Here is an 18,250-nt window from a genome sequence, read left to right as displayed (position 1 = left end):
ATTGAATGATTTACTTCAGATTTACATAGTTACAAAGAAACGAACTCTATAAGGTGTTGACCCACCTCTAGCCTGGGTGCAAGTTGCCACACGGCGTGGCATAGACTGATAAAACTCGTGGTTGGTCTCCTGCGGTATTTCTTGCCTAATTTGCTCCAATTGTCGGGCTAGGTCATCAACATTCCCTGGTAGATGCCGTCACCTTTCCATCATTTCCCAGACATGCTCGTTGGGAGAGAGATCTGGAGATCTGAATGGCCAAGGAAGTCCTTGACAAGATGTAAGACAGCTCATAGCAATACATACCGTATGTGGTCTGGCATTACCTTGATGAAAAATAAGGCCAGGGTGTTGCAAAAGGAACGGTAGCAAAACAAGTCACCGACGTGCCGCTGTGCAGTAATTGTGACTCTAATGACGACCAAAGGGGTCCGACTATCAAGGGAAACGGCACCCCAAACCATAACTTCTGGCTAAGTGCCTGTGTGGCGTGCAATAGTGAAAGCAGGATCGGCACGCTGCTCTGGAAGTCTCCAGACACGTCTTCAATGATCGTCACGACACAGTTGGAAGCGGGATTCGTTCCCAGTCAGCATCATTCCAATCTGATCGAGCCAAACACCACTATAATCTGGCTCGACAGTGTGCAGGCGTGAATGGCAGGTGGCGTAATAGTCGGTACGAGCGTAGAATTTGCTCTATTAGCCGTCTGTGAATGGTCATTTTCGACATTCGTGAGCGGGTCGCGCGTCTGATGGTTGATAACGATGACTCAGGCGCTGTGACACCTAATCTGACAATCACTCTGTCCTACCCATTTGTTGTGGCCTTAGGTAGACCGCTACCGTCATGACGAGGAAATCTGCCATTGCCGATCCATTCTTGCCAGCATCTTCTAATCTCCATATCGCTTCGACGCATATGACAAACGATTCTCCTTTCCCTTTAAGAACCTTTCCCCTTAAGAAGGGCAACAAATCTGTGAGAGTTTGTTTAGGAACGCGTAAATTTCTCGCCATGCTATCTTATCTAGTGTATTGTTATCGATGGTTAGTTATCTTCGTAGGAAGGAAAATGTGTGTTCTTAAATGTGCGTTAAGTGAGAGCGAGTATTACAATAAGAGTGAAATACTGAGATAAACTGCTCAAGCATCGTCTTCCCACAGTATTCACTAATGTAAACAAATACGGGGGCGAAAAGTGTAACCAGCGACTTTACATTCACCCTTAGGAGTCAGATTCAGGATCATTTTTCCTCTGACACACATCCGCTTGATGGCTATAAATATATCAGCAGACAGCCGCGGTCAAAGAGAACGTTCTCTCTCACCAAGATTCCCCTCATTTTTTGTTTCCACCCACTCATACCCTCGTGCTCTCATTCTGTTTCGCCCTGTTTTAGCATTACCTTAATTTTCATCAGTATAAATCGTCTTATTATATATTTAATTTTTGTGATGATTTTCCCCTACGATCAGAGTTTAAATTGGGCCAGAGCTCACCTAATCCCGGCTCCTATGCTTCTTAGTGTTTGTAATAAATCACAATTCTAGCAGGAGCGCCCCAGAACCCTAAATAAGAAGGCTGGGGTACTTCATTTATGTAATTGAATAACAATTTCAGTAGAAATTTTATCTCGAAAATTTTAATTTTAGCAATAAATTTATATTAAAAATCGCATATTAAAATTTTAATTTATCTCTTTACATTTAATTTTATTTTATTATTTAATTACTTTAATCTTCAATTATTTCAATAAATGATAATTTAATGATAAATTATTTTAATTAAATGATAATTAAGAATTTCCGATACAGTCTCGCGCGCTGGAGATTTTTTTTTTTTTTTTTGAGTGTTGCCATAAAAAGATTTTCTCGCTTTAAAATCGTTAGGTTTTTAATTAAAAATTCGTTAAAGTTTTAAAAATATGAAAATGATAATAGAATAAATTCCAAATTTGGGCTTCTAGATGCTCAATATTCGAGTGGAGGACTATGTTATCCAAAATTTGATGTCTCTAGGTATCGTTGTTTTTTTTCACACTGCGAAAAACGTACACACATTTATGCACATTCTTCATTATTTAATCTCTTTAAATATAGTGCAGAGCTCTAATATTTGGTAGCAACAATTTGAAAAGTGAAACACCGTTTTATAGTGGATGAAGTAAAATTAAAAAACGAAATAAATAGCCCTCCTCGGAAAAATTAGCACTTTAATCTTAAAACAAAGACAATTCTGTATCTCCCATTCTTGGGCCGATTAACAAAATTTAACTTGCGTTTTTCATGTCTCGAAAGCACGACTTAGGATATGTATTAGATTTATATATAGCATTATTCTAACATGGCTATTTTGCTATTTCTCGATTTTCTGAAGAGTTAAGTCTGCTTTTGCTATTGAAAATTACTTAAAACTGGTCTTTGAACCATTAAAATCTTGAACGTTTCTTCAAATTGTTGTCATAATAAAACTAATTTACGAGAAATTGCTATAACATTGGACTTTTTCTGAAATAACATACCTATCTTTTCAATATTTATCATTTATTTAATATTTCTAGCTCATTTCTTTGTGTGACTCCCAGCCGAAGCGATCCTTGTAGGGGGTATTAAAAAGGAAGTACTCTGACGTCCTACGACTGACTTCGCCTGTTTAAGAATGTAGTTCCATTCTCCTGCAAACTGATATTCCAGCAATACGTGTGATTAAAATTAATTTGGGATTAATTTGGGCATTGCAAATTGATTTTAATCACATATATATTGTTTTCTAGTAAAGTCAAATTTCTAGTAAAATCAAGTTAAATTGGCGGCCTACTGGCCGCATGCGGCCCCAAAGTAATTTTATTCTGCCTGTGAATATATTTTCCGTAAATTAATTAGCATTATTATGACAAGAATTTGAAGAAAACGTTCAAGATTTGAATGCTTTGAAGACCAGTTTTAAGTTATTTTGAATAGCAAAAGCAAACTGAACTGTTCAGAAAATCGATACATAGAGCTAATTAATTTACACTGTGATATAAATCTTGTTCAAAGATTTTCAAGATACAAATTTGATCAACTTTCATTAGTACTTGACAAAAGATAAATATTTTAAGTTACGAAGTTTCGCACTACTCGCTTTGTTTTTTAGTACATTTACGTGATAACATTTTTTTTCCTTTGTTAAAAATTAATAAGTCTAGGAAAAGAACCAGACTGCCGATGAATATGTACAATTTGTGATGATACATTTTAGTAATTTCCCTCTGAGATTACAAACTTCATGAAAATCGAAACATCATGAGATGTTGTACCTGAAAGGTGTAGTAATAAATAAAAATGGTTACACTAATTTACATAGAAATATTTTTTCTGTTTTGAGCAGGGCTTAATTTTTAAAATTAGAAGTACCGGAGCCCTGTGAAAAACCGTCAGCAAAGAGGAACAAGAATAAGTATATAAATAAAATGACTATTAAACTAAGTTAATTTTAAAATTAACTAGTTGATTCTTATCGAATTAATTAATTATAATTTAATTGATAATTAATTAATTATCATTTATTGAAATAATTGAAGATTAAAGTAATTAAATAATAAAATAAAATTAAATGTAAAGAGATAAATTAAAATTTTAATATGTTATTTTTAAAATAAATTTATTGCTAAAATTAAAATTTTCGAGATAAAATTTCTACTGAAATTGTTATTCATTTACATAAATGAAGTGCCGCAGCTTTCTTATTTAGGGCTCTGGGGCGCTCCTGCTAGAATTGTGATTTATTACAAACACTAAGACGCACAGGAGCCGGGATTAGGTGAGCTCCGGCCCAATTTAAACTCTGATCGTAGGGGAAAATCATCACAAAAATTAAATATATAATAAGACGATTTATACTGATGAAAATTAAGATAATGCTAAAACAGGGCGAAACAGAATGAGAGCGCGAGGGTATGAGTGGGTGGAAACAAAAAATGAGGGGAATCTTGGTGAGAGAGATCGTTCTCTTTGACCTCGGCTCTTTGCTGATATATTTATAGCCATCAAGCGGATATGTGTCAGAGGTAAAATGAGTCCTGAATCTGACTCCTAAGGGTGAATGTAAAGTTGCTGGTTACACTTTTCGCCCCCCGTATTTGTTTACATTAGTGAATACTGTGGGAAGACGATGCTTGAGCAGTTTATCTCAGTATTTCACTCTTATTGTACTCGCTCTCACTTAACGCACATTTAAGAACACAAATTTTCCTTCCTACGAGGATAACTAACCATCGATAACAATACACTAGATAGGATGGCATGGCGAGAAATTTACGCGTTCCTAAACAAACTCTCACAGATTTGTTGCCCTTCTTAAGGGGAAAGGTTCTTAAAGGGAAAGGAGAATCGTTTGTCATATGAGTCGAAGCGATATGGAGATTAGAAGATGCTGGCAAGAATGGATGGGCAATGGCAGATTTCCGCGTCATGATGGTAGCGGTCTACCTAAGGCCACAACAAATGGGTAAGACAGAGTGATTGTCAGATTAGGTGTCACAGCGCCTGAATCACCGTTATCAACCATGAGACGCGCGACCCGCTCACGAATGTCGAAAATGACTATTCACAGACGGCTAATAAAGCAAATTCTACGTGCCGACCATTACGCCACCTGCCATTCACGCCTGCACACTGTCGAGCCAGATTACAGTGGTGTTTGGCTCGATCAGATTGGAATGATGCTGACTGGCGACGAATCCCGCTTCCAACTGTGTCGTGACGATCATTGAAGACGTGTCTGGAGACTTCCAGAGCAGCGTGTCGATCCTGCTTTCACTATTGCACGCCACACAGGCACTTAGCCAGAAGTTATGGTTTGGGGTGCCGTTTCCCTTGATAGTCGGACCCCTTTGGTCGTCATTAGAGTCACAATTACTGCACAGCGGCACGTCGGTGACTTTCTGAGACCTGTTTTGCTACCGTTCCTTTTGCAACACCCTGGCCTTATTTTTCATCAAGGTAATGCCAGACCACATACGGTACGTGTTGCTATGAGCTGTCTTACATCTTGTCAAGCACTTCCTTTGCCATTCAGATCTCCAGATCTCTCTCCCAACGAGCATGTCTGGGATATGATGGAAAGGTGACGGCATCTACCAGGGAATGTTGATGACCTAGCCCGACGATTGGAGCAAATTAGGCAAGAAATACCGCAGGAGACCAACCACGAGTTTTATCAGTCTATGCCACGCCGTGTGGCAACTTGCACCCAGGCTAGAGGTGGGTCAAAACCTTATAGAGTTCGTTTCTTTGTAACTATGTAAATCTGAAATAAATCATTCAATTGTTCTGAAATTTTAATCATTTTCAATTCTGCATATAATCTCCCTATCCACCAATTTCTGTTTCCATCGGACAATTCCTCCTTGGTGAGTAGATCATTTTGCTTTATTACGCGCAAAAATTTTTAAGACCAAATAGGTCTTACGTCTAACTACTTGTTTGCTTTACATTTTCTTTTTCAATTATATATATATATATATATATATATATATATAATTTATTTTCTAAACAATATTGATTAATTGATTATATTATCTTCTAAGTTTAATTAACGTAGAATTATTTTAAAAGAGTGAATCCATACTGGTAAGTTATATTTTGAAAAATGTTTTGAAGTAACTTGAAAGAAGAATGTTAATAATGTTTTAACGGAGATTGGAATTAAATCATCATGAAGAACAAAATTTCATTTGTAAAATGAAAAATTAAATTAAAAACATGTAGTCCCCGTTAAAACATTATTAACATTCTTCTTTCAAGTTACTTCAAAACATCTTTCAAAATATAACTTACCAGTATGGATTCACTCTTTTAAAATAATTCTACGTTAATTAAACTTAGGAGATAATATAATCAATTAATCAATATTGTTTAGAAAATAAATTATTATTAACTAACTTTGCAGCAATTGCGCAAGTAGTAGTAACTTGTTTTCGCACTAAATGAATTTAAGATCATACAACATTATATATATATATATATATATATATATATAATAAAACAAGTTTAGAGAAGTTCTGAGGTTGGAACACTGAGACGTAGAAACGCAGGAATACGAATACTTGATAGCTTAGAATGTATATCCATATTGAAGAAGAAAAATTCTGATTGAATAGAATGTTAAATCCTTAATGACTAAGAAACTTGACAGTCGAGGTGATTAAATTCCAATTTTTATTAAATTGGCATTTGCGATCACAATTCACTTGGCACTCTAATCGAGTCTATTTCCAGAACATTTACATTTTTAATACTGTTGCGATAGGAAAAGAGCACAGCGAAATAGCGTCCAAGCAGCATAGAGAGAGAAGTTAAAGTACGTATTTATCCAATACGGAAGATCTCCGAAAGGAAGGTTTTGGTTGAGGTTAGAAAGGTTTCAGTTCTCAAATCTTGAGTTCAAGTTCCCAATTATCCACGTTATGAGTGTAAAGCAAGCCATTTGTCACAGATTGATCTAGAAATGACGCAGTCTAGGAAAGCTATTGCAGTTTTTAGAATACAGAGAGGAAATACTAAAATTAAAAGCCTATTGTTAAATTGAATTATAAAGCTGATTTACATATTTTTATCTTGCACACATATATATATATATATTAATACATTTAATATTCGATAGTCCTAGATTTGATTCTTGTTTAAGTTGTTTCTGTAAATAAAAACTGATTTAATTTATAATTTTTTTTAGATGTCGAACGATACCTTTAATTTTCTGTGCAACTTTATGAAGCTTTATTCATAGAATTTTCAAAATAGCTTGTGTTTAAAATACTAGTCATTTAGTTACTTTTAGTACTTGCTTTACATATATTGTCATAACAAAAGGTGGTCATAAAAAAACTTCTCCAATATATAAACCCTTAGCGGTCTATCAGTTCAACCAATAGAAATAAAATTTCAGATACTGTTACTAAAGGTAATTTTGATATTGCGATGATTTAAAATAATAAATCTTTTACTATTAGGGTAAAAGTGAATAAATTTCAAAATTTTCAAATGGCAACACCCATTTTTTCCCTGGGTAAATGGATCAGCACATTGAAAAACCATAAATAGTCTTGTAACGATACACACACATGAGAAAAATTACTTGCGTAAAACATATGCAAGGAATAGCATTGTAAAGGACCAATGGACGCACAAGTTGCATGCAGGAGATTGTTGACAACAATGACGAACTTAACATCGCAGGAAGAATCTGTATAACTTTTATTGTATAACTGTCACGTTTTATGGTATCTTTCACTTCCGAGAAATCTTGTGGATTTTCAGATGTTTCAGATAACCCCAGAACCAGAAATTCATCGGAGTAAGATCGAGTGATCAGGGAAGCCACGAAACTTCAGAATTTCACGAGATGAATCTGTATCCAAAGTGCTGTTTCAGCACTTGCCGAGCACATGTGGCGAAGTGTGGAGGACTGTAATGTCATTAACGACATTTCGCCGCAACTCTAGAATTACATAATTCTGCATCAGTGTTGCACACCGAGTACTTGTGATGGAGCACGTTTTCATACTTGTGGAAGTAATCTCTTCGAAGAAATACGGATCGAAATCGAATGAGCTTATGGTGCCACACTACACACTACACACTCTAGCTTCGTGTAAGGAGCTGTTGCCACATTGTGAAATTTTCGTCAGGCCAGTGAATGCAGTTATTAACGTTTAAGCTCACAATTAAAAAGAAATGCACCTCAGCCGTGCGGTAATATCCTTATGATATGATGAAGCCACCTGCTGTCTTCATCATATCTGATGAGGGAAAAATTTGCAAAGTCGGCATACTGTTGCGCCTCTGTGTGCTGTCATTCATACTTCATTGTGCTCTCTTTGCAGATGTTTTACGCCGTCAGTTTCTGTCATATGTGTATGGTTCCAACTCCATTTATGGTTTTTCAATGCGCTGATCAATTTACGCAGGAAACAAAATGGGTGTTGCCTTTCGAAAATTTCCAAATTTTTTCACTGTCACAATAACCGTGAGAGTTCTATTGTTTTAACTCATCACAATCTAGAGCGCGTAAAGCATACCTTCAAATAACAATGTATGACATTTAATTCTGACTGGTTGAGCGGAGAGACCGCTAGAGGTTCATATACCAGAGTTTCTTTTTTTTTTTTTTTATTACTATCCTGTATTTATCATCACTGCTGTTTTTATGCACAGCCACGGAACGCCTTTTTCATATAGCTATTTTAATAATTTCGTTTTAGATTCACAAAAATAAAATTGTAAATGAAATTAATTAAATTTGATTTTTCAGACAATAATTATTCACATTGAATGACAATATTAATACTAATAAATAAAATGAAAGTGTTGCGAGAAAAAGGTGAACTGAATTTTAGTAATTAAAGAAGCACTTTAACTAGAATTTCCACGTACAGCGGCTCACATTTACTTTCGGACACATGTTTTTCAGTTTGACTTGTAAATAGCACTTATTAAATATTAGCATAATGACTTTAATTTATTTTTCTTTCACATATACTCTTCATCGCTAATTTTAAAACATGCATAATTTGAAAAAAGTAATTCAAAAACATTATGCGTTTATCCAGTTGCGTTTACAATACGCAATACGTTTTTTTTTTTGGGTTCAATTTTTATTTGACTTCTGCCGTATACTAATTCATCTGTCGGACCCAAATATATTAAATTTTCACTTTTCTGGAAACATTATATTATTCCAGTATGATAAAACTTTGTTTACTATAGATTTTGCGAATGCCAGGAGCAGGTCCCTTCTTTTCTTGTTAACAGGGAATTTCCTTCTTTCTGATCACCTACTGAATCCGTGCGTCCTAAATGACTCTTCTAAAAGTTTGAGAATTAACTTTTATTGCAAATCATTCTTCTAAACCTACTGAACATTTTACAGATATAAGTTTTGGGTCTTTTAAGGTCTTGATTTTTCTTAATATGAATCTGCGATCTCTAGGCGTCATTTTGGTATGTGGATTCCTTGGTGTTAGTGAATTTACAACCAGTTCCACCAATATTTTCATCGTTTTATAATCCATCGTTTCCACCGTTTTTCCATCAAAGATAATTGAAAGCTTTATATCAATATTTTCGATATTTCGAATAATTTACCACCTTTAAAAGGATTTAATTAAATTTCTAATAGAACTTGTTATTAATTTGTAACATCTTGCCATGCTCACATTAGTATACTTTAATAATCAAACTACATTTTTCAAATGTAGGCTATAATTCTTCTGAGATATTTTCATTTAAAACGAAAAATTATGACAAGAAACATAATTAGCCGAAACACTCATTGTTGTTCGCAGCACGTGAGAGATCTTTCGTGATATTTAGATCACATATGACCAAATAAAAATCAAAGTGATTTCTCTTCTTTTTCTGAAGAACGCTTTTTTTTTAAACCGAACTTCAAGTTTCCTTGAAGTATTTGTGCGCGCTTGCTTCGGACTCCTTAAAATAAAGTTTGAGGTTAACACTAAGATACTGATAACCTGATCTTTTAAGCATGCGAGTACAGTTTCTGTTAATCAGACTAATGAAGCTTAATAAGTAATCTTTACGTCTCTGTAGCAAAATTAAAATAGTATGTACTACTTCTTTTAACCCCTTGTAACAGCCATTTTGGTTCCATACATTTTCTTCTATCATATTTCCTTTTCTGGAGGTACTGCAGAAACTTCTTGAATTTACTTGTCTATTATTACTATTTCAGTGGAATATCATCTTCGCCAAATTCATTCATATCTTTCTCACAAAATACCATTGAAAAGATAATTCTAATCGGTTATGATCTTGCTGCTCATTTTCAACTCGCCTACCAGTGGTACCAGATTACTGGTAGTTTCACCCAGAAGTTCAAATCTAGAAGAATAGACTGGCTGCATGAGGGTTTTCGTGGTTTTCTTCCCGCGTAACGTAGTTACGAGACAATGTCTCTTAGAATGGTTTCCAGAAAGGTATCCCTTTCCTTAGACAGACAACCAGAACGTGCTTTGTCGTAATTAAGTAAACCACCACTTGCAACTTATGCATAATTGATTCATTTAGAATTTTCAGTTCTTCCCAATAACACGTTGACAAAAGTGTCTTAAACTTTAAAATGTACCTTTGGAGAAACCCATGTTCATTCTAACATTCCGTTTAATATCCTGAATGCAATTTGTGATAATTAGACGCCATTCAACGCTGTCAGCTTTCTTTCCGTCAATTTTATGCCGCTCTCACAATGCAGGCGGTTATATTTGCTTGCAAGCCAATCCATATTCACATACCATTCAATTACACTTTTATTTCCTTTAGAATGAATAGAATCCTTTAGAATCCTGAATCACAATTTAAATATTTTGTTTAAATTTATTTAAACAAGGAGAAAAACAAAACTAAAAAGATCTCCTTTGTTTGTATATTTTATTTTCATGGTTTCAATTTATTATGTAAGATCTCGTTCGTTTAGTTATCATAAAATATAACTAGATCTACCTAAGTATTAATCCTTGTGAATTCTCCCACAGGCTTGGAGATAAAAACAACCAGAGAAGGGGATAAAAGACTCTTTTATTGAACACAATATAATTTACAGACAGCCCGAACTTACGTGCTTACAAAAACCGAACACTTGCGGCGAGAAATTAAAAGATAATGGAAGACTAAATTTAAAGGTAAAGAGTAGTGCGAGACCACACAAATCAATTTACGTTAATGACTCAGAACCTACAACGGCAGAATAATAACTGGGCGGCAAGAATGTGTAGCCGATAGAAGTTGGAAGAAAACAGCAACGTGCGCTCCCAGAGGAAAATTACGCTCTGAATAAACTTTTCGTTCGAACAGTTTAAATACTGTCTTTCACCCTAGTTCATTTACATCCTGACGAAGAAACGCGAGGGAAGTAAGAGAAATCAGGAAAGGCTCACAAATTAAAGTAAATATTAGTAAAAATAAATGAAACCTTACAATTATGTGTTGCATAAAATAAGCCTACTCATTTTAAACCAGACTTTTATTTTTTTTTTTTTGTCAGCGACTAGTTAAATTAGATCAATAGATTAGGGACAAAACACACAAGGGCTGTCCACCTCTTCTTCTTCTTCTTCTTCTTTTTTTTTTTTTTTTTGAAAGAAACTGAAGTAAAAGTAACTTTCTTTTAAATTCTTAAAAATTTTCTTTTGTTTTTACTTTTAAACCTAGAATCACCTACACTCAAACTCATTGTTGTATATTAAAGGCAAAGCACTACAGTTCTTCCTCTTACGAAAATAGTATTTACTTAGAAGTGAAACAACAAAAATCAGCGTTATACCTGCAAAATTTTCACAGGACTAGTTTCGATGGTTTTACCGAACCATCATCTTCAGCTGCAAAACCGCAAATGAACAAGATAGGAAATAATGATTGCGGTTTTGCAGCTGAAGATGATGGTTCGGTAAAACCATCGAAACTAGTCCTGTGAAAATTTTGTAGGTATAACGCTGATTTTTGTTGTTTGACTTCTGAGTATGTATTCGGCGTGTTATTGTGTCTTAGTATTTACTTTTTATTGTTAAGCTTCTTCATGAAATAGTTTGTACTTCTCCAGAATGAGCTTTTAGCGGGAATCTGGAATATTGCGATAGCATGGTTGAGATTTGATTTAAGGTCCTAAGCACAGCATCTTTTCGGGAATTCACAGTGCTTCCTTTCCTCTTTTCACGAAATCGAAATGAAATTACGAGAAATTATTCAACGATTCTTAGGCCCTTAGAACTCTAGTTCTGGGGCTAGTGAATATTGACGGCAACCAGGCTTTCATAGCATCCAAGTAATCACTTTTGTGAGGCTGCGCTAATGAATAATTTGTAAGATTCTAGCTAAATTAAAGGTATTTTGTTGGCTCGATCTTTACTTGAACTGCGAAACGACTATAAGTTCAAAGTGTATCAAATACAAGCTATGCGAAGGGTGAAAAGACTATTTTATTCAACTCAAAGATACAGTCGGCACTACGAAACTCAGTCAACACTTTTGGCTGTAACTCAAAATAGAAATATAAAATTAAAACTAAATAATTAGTCTAGTTGAACAGTAACGCGAGCTAGTTCTTAGTCTTACCATCGACGTAGACAAACCAGCAATTAATATGCACGGCCGTAAAATAGCAAGCAAAGTCAGAACATGCACTTCCTGAAGTAACTCAAACACTAGCTTAAATTCTACTTTGCATAACGTTCAAAACTGAAGCAAGAAATGGACATGAGAGAAAACAGAAAGACAAAATAACTGAACAAAACTGTTTAGTTTGAAACTAAATAAGTCCTTACAAATCTACATATAAAAATGTGACCAATCAAATTCAGTAAAATTTAATATCTGAGCTAATTAACTATCAGAGATAAAATATTCCCTTTAATTTAAGTATGAAAGCATTATTGCTACGTAATTCATTAACTTCTTTAAATGATATCAATTAACTGCTAGAAAGGATGGACTTATACGCCAAGTCACAGGAAACAAAAGTCCCAAATCACTTCTCTTACATTAAAAAAAAAAAAAAAAAAAAAAAAAAAAAGAAGAAGAAGAAAAAGAAAAAAGAAACTGTGCTGAAGCATGAAAAACACTAAATGTGTCCTATGAATTAAGGCGAGGGGTCCTCCAAAAGTAGGCTCTTTCCGTTTCGCAAATCTGCCGTTGATTACTAAGCCATTATTTGATGTTTTGTTTATAGCTGACTTTGACAACACAGTTTTGTCAATAGCTCATTTTGCTCCAAAATAAAGATTATTCTTTATATTGTAGAGACATTAGGTATTTTTTGGAAGCAGGCAAGATGAAAAATATGCAACGCCTTCGGCGGGAATCGAACCACGGACATCTGGAACACGCGCCCAGCGTGCAGACCACCATACAACGAAGGTATGCCAACAAGGCGGGGGAAATACCTTATAATATAATGAACAACTATAAATATACGAATATATAAACTCATTATTCGGCAAAGTAAAGTTTTTTAACGTACATCTGTAGTATTAGAAACAATTTTACAGTTCACAGTTTTATTTAGAAATTTTAGGTCCCTTTATTCTGAGAGTTAAATGTGTTTCAGCCTAGAGACGTCATTGATCCAATATTTCGTGAAATTACATTATTTAAGGTATAATAACTGATTAAGGCAGAGCAGATGAGGTGTATCTGTCGAAGAGGAGGGCGGATGCCTTCGTAGAGAATTTTCTAAGAAAAACTGATTAGTATTCACGTTATATTTGGGGAGGGGAATCATCAAAAGATCCATGCAATCAGAGTAATTTGCATAAATTTGAACTTGGTTGATCGTCTGTTGTTCAGCGATCATAGTCACTCGGCCACAAGCTATGAGTTTATTCATACAGTATATTAGAAAAAAAAAAAATAATAATAATAATAATAACTAAATATTTATTAAAAAATTGTTGACAGAATCCCACAATTTCGTTTTGGTTTATATCAATAGCAGTTTATTATAGAGATGCAAACGCGAACGGGCTGGCTTCGTGTTTCGTGGCTGTGTTTTCGTGGTTTTCCCCATGTGTAACGTGTATACGAACCACTTTCCCTTAGAAAGTCCTCTACGAAGGCATCCCTCCCCTTAGGCAGATAGCCCTCGAGGCTTTTCCGTAATTAAATAACCTAACCTAACTTATAGAGATGCATTTATATCCAGAATTGAGTGTCCCTAGCATGGTTACTTAACCAAAAGCCAGTGCTTGAAAGATGAAAAAAGAGGATGATTATGATGAACAAGTTTCAGATGTAGAAGTGGCATGAATAGTATGGAACGCACTTGGATAAATCCAAGTTTTTAGGGATTTACATACTGAATATTCAGTTGATTTCAAAAGAAGATTACCTGAAATATTTGATTTTCAAGTTCATAAATTTATTTACTGGTGAGACAATATAATATATTAACGTATTCTAAAAATATTCAAATAGAATGCATATTCGTTTCTGAATATTTAAGTTGGTAAAAGCTGATTATTCAGTCATTATGTATTCTAGTGGTAGCGGGAAAAGTTAATTTTTACATTGAATTAAATACGTGCTTTGATCGTATCACAAGGACAATTAAAATCAAATAATTTAAATATTCTATTCATACCAAACGATCTATTTTAAGAAAAACGGTCATAATAAATTATCCACAGATTTGCAAGAAGTAAATAAGTATGCGAAAAAAATGTTTTTCAAATGCTTTATAGACAAATACATAAGAACTGTTGAATTAAATAAAACTGTGCAGTGTCGTTATATTTTAAAATAATTTTTCTTGCTATGAAAGTTAATAATTCGGTGTATGTATTATTTAATTACTGCTCAATCTAATGTTATAAAAGCACAAATATAATTTAAAGGCTACTATTTGAAACCCTGAACTGAACAACAAGAGTCAATCGACAGTATTGAATTAATTTTTATCAACTGGAAGAAAAGAAAATCCTTTTTTTTTTTTTTTTTTTTTAAATATTGTATGCGTGGAAATATTGCTATCCAAAATGAGTTTTTGCTAAAAGGATCCTAAAATAGGAATTGGTAATACTTAATTTAATAAAATTCATCCAATATAATATACTTTGTAACCCATTTTTCGATTATCATCTTACGTTTGACAAGTAAAATATTATGTCAGGTGTTATTCACTAGATGGCGCTATGTACAGCTAAGGAGCTGTTGACAAAAATAGTACGCGGTTTTAGTGTTATAAAGATCTTATAAGCCTCGCAATTATTTTTACATCCTCGCAGTCTAGTGTAGAACTCTTGCTGTTTAGTGGTGTGTGGAATCTATGTTTGGGTTCCAGTAATATTTAATACTTTAAAAGGTAGGTACTATGAACTTCTTCAAAAGTTTTTGTTCTCTAGTTGTCATGACAACGGAAATGGATACCGTCTGACCGCCGAGACATAAACATGTGCTTGTTGCGCGTTAGTGATTTGAACATCCCCAGCTTATCGAATCTTTCAAGAAATTGTAAAATCGCGTAGTAAAAGTATAGTCATATTCACTTATTTTCTATCACCATTTGGCAGTTATTTACTATCCGAGTACTGTAGAACATTATTTTTCTCACAGTATTCTTTCTTTTCATCTAGTAGCTTTATTGTTGTCTAAACTGAATAAAAAGGAAATCAAACAAACAAATATATATATATATATATATATATATATATATATATATAATAAAGAGAGGAAAAAAGTGGTTTCCAAATTTCTCTTAATAATTTTATGGTTGTTGAAGTGTTTTATTAATAAAAACTTGCTGTAATTACATAACTAAATTTTTCAATAAATTTTTGCTGTTCTTTTTATCCTATATGGTTAAGTCTACATTTTTCTTGTTAAATTAAATGATGATATGCATTTTGTTTTCTAAAATTTGATCATTAATTTTTTTCCATATTTAAGTTATATGAATGAAATCAATTTTACATTTCATTTATAATAATAATTCTGCTTATTATTTCCAAAACACAGTTCTATATTTACATTAAATTTGATACAGTTATTGAGAACTAACAGAAATATAACTATTCAGTGATAAATAAACGTGCTGAAAACTACTTTTTTAAGTACTTTTTGAAACCTATATTAAAGAGTAATCTTTTAAAAATTTCAGCTGTTTAACTAATAGTTTCCTATTAACTTATATAGTATATAATTTATTTACTAAAGAAATATTGATTATATTATCTCCTAATATAAATTTAGAAGAATATATATATTGATGATTTTGGTATAATTGGGCCTAATATATTTTTATTATTTCCAATGTTATTTAGGCAACTGTAATTTTTAATATTAATATTTTTTTGTTTTCACAATTAACTGCCATTGAAAGCTTTTAATTTTCGTTTTTTTATAAAATTATAAATAAATAGATTTTATTAGAAATAAACAAAATAATATTTAGTTTGATTTTAATCATAAAGTTTTACATCAATATATACAGAAATAGTATATGTGAGAAGCATTTATTGTTTACTATTCCGATTGTAAAGCCTGTATGTATACTAAAACTTTATGTTCTGATTAGAAGTAAAATTATATAGTGTTTAATTTTAATGATATATGTATCATATTTTAATTTTTATGCATAATTTTTGAGTGTCCATAATTAAAAAATGCTATAATTTAAAACTAAAACTGAAATTTTTTATGAACCTTTTGTATAATTACCATCTGAGCAATTAATTTTATTGCACTTATTAGCTATTATTTTAGATATTATGTCAAATAAATATTTTAACGAATTTAAAATTTTAACTCAAAATTTGATGGGAAGAAAATTTTATCTTTAAGTATTCTCTTTTTTCTGCTTTTTTTTTTTTTTTTTTTCCAAGTATGTTTGGAATTTCTGTATTTTTATGCTTATTTTCTATCACCATTTGGCAGTTATTTACTATCCGAGTACTGTAGAACATTATTTTTCTCACAGTATTCTTTCTTTTCATCTAGTAGCTTTATTGTTGTCTAAACTGAATAAAAAGGAAATCAAACAAACAAATATATATATATATATATATAATAAAGAGAGGAAAAAAGTGGTTTCCAAATTTCTCTTAATAATTTTATGGTTGTTGAAGTGTTTTATTAATAAAAACTTGCTGTAATTACATAACTAAATTTTTCAATAAATTTTTGCTGTTCTTTTTATCCTATATGGTTAAGTCTACATTTTTCTTGTTAAATTAAATGATGATATGCATTTTGTTTTCTAAAATTTGATCATTAATTTTTTTCCATATTTAAGTTATATGAATGAAATCAATTTTACATTTCATTTATAATAATAATTCTGCTTATTATTATTAAGAGTATGTATTTTAAAGTAGTATTGTTATTTTAAAGTGTTATATTTTCCACAATAATTATAAATTGCAGTCTTTTTTAGTAGAAACATCATGCTTTGATTATTTAAAAAGTTCTTAAAATGCATAGAAAAATTTTAAATTTTGCAAGGTTTTCAACAAAAATTATATGGAATTTTAGCTCTGCTGTTTGAAATAAGCATTGAAACTGTAAATTTAATTTATCGATTTTCACTTCCTTGTACAAAGTAAAGGAAATATCGCAATGGCGAAAAATTTCAGTTGTCAAATTTCAATGGATATATCTATTTTGATCGTTCTCGAATTCATTTTGACTATTTTTTTGTGACGTCTGCATGTACAGACAGAATAGAGGACTATTTATTCAAAACGGACTGTAAAATGGATTTTTTTGTGTCTCCCATAATTTAAAAACTATTAGCCATCAAACTTTGAAATTTTGTATGGGCTGGTATAACATCTAATTGTGCACATCCCTTTTTCATTGCAATCGGCGGTACCAAAAGTATAGACACCCATTTCCCTTACTCGGTTTAAAAGTCCTTAACCAGCCTTTAGCCTTTGCTTTTTGCAATCGTTGGTCATAAGTCCTATAACTTCATTAGAGAAGTGTTTTGAATAACGATAATGTTCATGACAAATTAAAATTAAATGACAAATTAAAAAAAAAAAAAAAAAAAAGCAATTTTGGACAAATAACGAAATTTAACTTTTAAAGCCGTTCCCCGGTTCCTGCACTTATATTTGGGAAAGTTTTATATTCGTTATGAAACAATAAAAATAAAGAAGTTTGACTTACGCATGACAAAAACTGACCGAGATATTTAATTTCAAAATTTGCAGTTTCTGATGTTTTCACCTTGCCTCGAGGAATTTGTTAATTAAGTTAGAATAAAATTTGCTTTCATATAAAATATTTCTTTAACTAAATGAGAGCTACTGTTAAACTACTATTTTATTTATTTTTAAATACTCCCCATGCATATAGCCTTAACTAGTATTTATTCGGAATCATGTTAATATTGATTGTGGATTAAGAAATAAATAAATAAAATAAAATTAAAATTCCGGCGAAATGTTTACAGTTTTTCAGTGTTTGTTCATTAGACTTTCCACTTTTCTCTCTCTCTCAAAAATAAATAAATCAGTTAAAAGAAAAAGAAAGAAGGAAAAAAAGAATCTGTTTTGTACTTGGGCATTACTTTGAGTCACACGTGAAATATGTTTTAGTTTTAATCAGTTGAATATTTCGGTTCGAATTATGCTCAATGAGAATTGAGAAAACGTTAATTTCGCTATTTATTTCCATAAAATATCGTCTATAAATATAGCTGTGATTTTACAGGAGAATTCGCTGTCATGCAGCTGTTACTTTTAGTTGTGCTTGAA

The 18,250-nt window shown here is 32.4% G+C and overlaps 1 protein-coding gene across 7 annotated transcripts in view; it reads left to right on the top strand.

Moving 5' to 3' along the window:
- The first annotated feature begins 14,717 nt into the window (after positions 1-14,717).
- Positions 14,718-18,250, top strand: part of Msp300 (Muscle-specific protein 300 kDa) — a 513,656-nt gene continuing 510,123 nt past the window's right edge. For all 7 annotated transcript variants that reach the window (XM_085806588.1, XM_085806589.1, XM_085806592.1 and 4 more), the window contains exon 1: positions 14,718-14,853. The gene's annotated coding sequence lies outside the window, so the exon portion shown is untranslated. The remainder of the gene's footprint in view (positions 14,854-18,250) is intronic.

The sequence above is a fragment of the Stegodyphus dumicola genome, chromosome 12, assembly GCF_044657685.1.
Source record: "Stegodyphus dumicola isolate Sdum_Otavi_A_Nest chromosome 12, ASM4465768v1".
In the NCBI taxonomy this organism is placed as follows: domain Eukaryota; kingdom Metazoa; phylum Arthropoda; class Arachnida; order Araneae; family Eresidae; genus Stegodyphus; species Stegodyphus dumicola.
Note: the sequence above shows the minus strand (reverse complement) of the source record. Positions and strands in the feature narration are given on the sequence as shown.